Source organism: Sinocyclocheilus rhinocerous, unplaced genomic scaffold (assembly GCF_001515625.1).
Source record: "Sinocyclocheilus rhinocerous isolate Xijiao unplaced genomic scaffold, SAMN03320098_v1.1 scaffold1625, whole genome shotgun sequence".
Lineage (NCBI taxonomy): Eukaryota > Metazoa > Chordata > Actinopteri > Cypriniformes > Cyprinidae > Sinocyclocheilus > Sinocyclocheilus rhinocerous.
Window position 1 is genome coordinate 108,632 of NW_015655987.1, and position 4,559 is coordinate 113,190.

Consider the following 4,559-nt stretch of genomic DNA (forward strand, 5'->3'; position numbering starts at 1 on the left):
TTGTCCCCACTTTTCACAAAAACAAACCTGTGTGTGTGTGTGTGTGTGTGTGTAACTTTATTGAAATGCCACAAACAATAAGAAAATAATGTAATAAGGGGGGAAAAACAATCACAGAAAATTTACCATAGTAAAAATATTATTTGGTACAAAATATCACATCAGTTGTTACTAAAGAGTTTTCAATTGGTAAATACCACAAAAAGCAAGAAAATAATTAAATAAAAAATTCAGAGAAGTCACTAAGGTAAAAAAAATAATTATTTGTTACCACATTTATTTTTACGATATAAAAAACACCCCGATTTATTTAATGTATATATATATATATATCAAATGTAATGAAAAAATTACAGAAAAATTACTGTGGTAAAACACCACATTTATTGTTACTATACAAACACAGTTGATTTGATAAATGAGAATAATTACCATGGTGAAAATGTGTTTTAGTACAAAATACTGCATTTATTGTAGAAAACTGCTGATTTGTTAAATGCCACAAAAATAAGACAATAATGTTATATAGAAACAAATGACAGAAAATTGTGTATGAAGATCAGTATAATAATGTTTTCCATAGTAATTTATTATGATTTTACTGTGGGAAAAAATTGCTGTATTTTTACAGAAACTCTTGTTACCGTGGTACATTTTCGTCAGGTTATTTCAGCCTGGTGTTCTCCAGTATTTTATATTTCTTCACAGATGCATTGTTATCTAAGAGGCTTACAAAAGAAGAAAAAAACATGTTTCTGAGACAATTAAATTTCAAGAATGGGAAATTATAGGTCAAGCTGTATAGGAGTTAAACTCAAGAGCTCTTAAGAGGAAAGAAAGTGATGGCAGAAACACAGTCTTTTGGATTGGACTCGGAGAGCTGGGGCTTTTAACATCGCATTTAATGAGAATATTCTGACATTTGGGCTGCACATAAAACATGTTTGTTGTTGTTATTGAATTCTTCTTTTAAAAGCCATGCAGGATCGACATGCGATGAAACCCTGCTGGGCTGTCAACAGTGAGTCCAGACTGAAGCTGTTCACATTAATTATGCTGAAGAGACAGAGAAAGTGCTTTGGGTGGACATTTGAGTGAACTTCTGTACAATGTTTATATGTTTCCCTAAAATAAAAGTTTTGAACATAAGTGCATATTTCATGCATTCACAATAAAACTTCATTCTACTCCACCCTTTTGCAATAATATCCCAGTATTTATAAAAAATGAATTAAAAAAAAAAAAAATGCAGTGTGAGTTCTGTAGGTTCTCATTAGCCTCTATATTGTTTAGCCAATTTGTTAATTCACTAAATGCAAATGTTTCCTTCAGCCAATAAATTGTCAAAGCAACTATAGATTTCTTGCACATTTACAATTAGCAAGTTATACATTTGCTGCAAAATATCATTAGCACCCCAGAAATCTTAAAGATAAATAGCTTGTTGTGATGTTTGTCTTTTGGATAAAAACATCTGCTAAATGAATGTATGTAAATGCAAACATAATTTGTCATCATTTCATTCTTACATAGTGTTTAACATGTAATGTGAACTCCATGCCTCTGAAGATAACAGCTGATTTTAAAGTAAAAATGTAACATTATAAAGTCATTAATCTTATAAAAGTAACCACATAATTTATGCATGCTGCAGTGCATGATGGGAGTTTACAAAGTTTTATCCAATAAGCAGCATTAAAAACAAAAATGAAATTGTTTATTTAGACTGTGTTAGGCTACTTGAGATGATATTTGAGGGATTACAGCCAGCCTAACGTGTTTTTTATGCAGATTCATAATCATTTATATTTGTTGTTATGTGTGATTTAAAAAGCCCTGGATGTTTCATTTAGAAGTAGTTGCTTTTTCAAAGTGTTGAACATTAGCAGTTTCCTTATACTTATGTTGCCATTACTTTAAGAAACCAATAAGCCATTCAAGATGTACTTTTACCACAGTTAGGGAAAACTCCACTTGTGTCAGGCCCAAGAATACCCATTTCCATGGTAAAATCAATGTAAAGCTAGTGTAAAGCTGTTTATTTTCTTGTTGTCCTGATGCTCTGTAAGTCAACGGCGCTGCGAATCTCTCTGTAATACTCTCTCCATCTCTCTCCCACAAAGAAAGTGAGCCTTGTTTGGGATCTTTGGCCCCATAACTCTTCTTTATTGCTTTGGCTGACTTTACCGCGGTAAGCGCTGACAGAGGCCTTTGTGCTCTTAGAGGAACGACATGTATTACAGGAGTCAATGAGTTCAGATCCAGCTCCAGATTCTGCACAACAAGTTCAGGATCCAGAGTGCAGACGCAGGGAGGAAACTCGTCTGGAGGATTCAAAAGCTTCACGTGTGTTTTCAGGTATTTAAAGGTGAAGTGGGTCATTTTTAGTTTGTGGTGTATCTGTTTTATGTTTACAGTCACTATAACTCAGTCAAAGGTAATTTGAACAGATGCTTTCAAGGAATAGTAAGATGCAGATTTGTTTGTTCATGAGAACAGATTTGGAGAAATGTAGCATCACATCACTTGCTCACCAATGGATGCTCTGCAGTGAATGGGTGCTGTCAGAATGAGAGTCCAAACAGCTGATAAAAACATCACCATAATCCACAAGTAATCCACACCCCTCCATCAGTTAATTTCTTGTGAAGAGAAAAGCTGCGAAAAGCTTCCATTGGTGAGCAGATGATGTGATGCTCAGTGTTGGGGGTAACGCATTACAAGTAACGCGAGTTACGTAACTGCATTTCTCCAAAAGCAGATGCACAGCTGTGTGATGGCAAACATCTGGTTTATTATATAAATACAATGATCATCCAGCAACAAACCTTAAAACAGGCATGTGGTGAGAACATGTTATCAAGGCAGAACAAAGGGACGGTCCAAAGATGAAAGACTCTTTGCTTTAACCTCGCAAGTGCAAAACACACAGAGATGCATTACAAAAGACCAACATGCAGATTTCAGAAAACAGCAGTGAACTTTAGTGGTTACTTATTTACATGAAAGTATTAAAGGCACTGAATAAATGAAACAGTTATTATTAATATTATTATTATAGGTCATATAATTTTACCTCAGAAAAAAAAGGATAATATGGCTCCTATAATTGTCCATAAATGTTTTACAACATGTCACTGTCAGAGAGAGGGTGCTTTGATTCACAAATGATGTTTTTTTTATTATGTTTTATTCATCATTCTCATCTCTTAAAAACTTGCTTACACAGGAAATATTATTCAGAAAAAACCATGTTGGTTTTGAAATGCTTTTCCCCAGTGACTTGAGTTAGAGCTGATTGTGTTGAACTTGAACATGCAGTGTCTGCTGTCTGAAGGCTCATCACAGCTGCTCTCTGTAAAGTCTAATAGAGTCTGACTCACTGTGTTTCTCTAGTGCAGGTTTTCAGATGGGAGTGTTACCTAATTACCCAAACAGACTCAAAAGTTTGCTGTTTGATCAGAGATGATGAGCTGTTTACTCACGCCATCCTCACAGCACACATTAATTAAGAAATAAACATCCTAATATACTGCAAGGTGCGTCATCAACTCTAGTCGGTTTTTGATGTCTGTTGTTTCTGAAACACGAGACGAGAGAAGCTGTCAGAGCAAACACCTAAAACATAATTCAAATTTCATATTGCATAAAGCAATTAAATGTAACCCGCCTTCTCTTGCATTCTGTGTTTGTACATTTCCGTGTTATTGCTCAGGTTTCTAGTTGGTGTCAGAATTAAATTTAAGTCAGTGTTTGTGTACTGTAAAAAAGAGAGTAATTTACCTAAAAATAAATAAAAAAGTTACATAAAGTACATGTGAGTTCAATTTCTAAATACTTTGAAAACGTTATTACAATTATACTGGATTTACAATGCAAGTAATTGCACTGTACCATATGAAATCGCCTTTAATGAAACAAAACATAAATGTTTACAATAAATGATTGTCAATTCTGTTATTTTTTTATTTATTTTTTTTATTATAATTTTTATGTATATATCACTTTTTTAAATGCATGAATCACTTTATTAATTTTAAAATTGTGGTCAACAACAACAATTCGCATTCACATTCACGTTCCTGCATGATTTCATTTGAAGTAATTAGGTTTCTTATTTTGTTTATTAGTTTAATGCATTGGATTGTTAATGCCTATTTTGGTTCACTGGCACGTGTGTTCACTTGGTCTTTTTTTTCAAACTAAAGACTTTATGGTATGAATCAATACAGAAATTGATTTAAAAAAATAAACCAAGCCTTAAGAGGAAAATGTACATCAATCTGCTTGTTAGTCAGTTAAACAAAAAGCCTGTCATAAATGTTAATGTGTGTTTGAGAGAGTGAAAGGGAACCGTTCAGTGAAACAAATCTATAAGAGAGAGAAAGATATTTTGGGACCAGCGAGGGCTTGATAATAAGTCTAAACACAAATACTGGGTAATAGTGAATTTCTATTTAGATTATTTCTATTCTTTTTGGTATTACGTTCATTTTAAAGGGGTAATATGATGTTGCTAAAAATAACATTATTTGGTGTATTTGGTGTAATGAAATGTG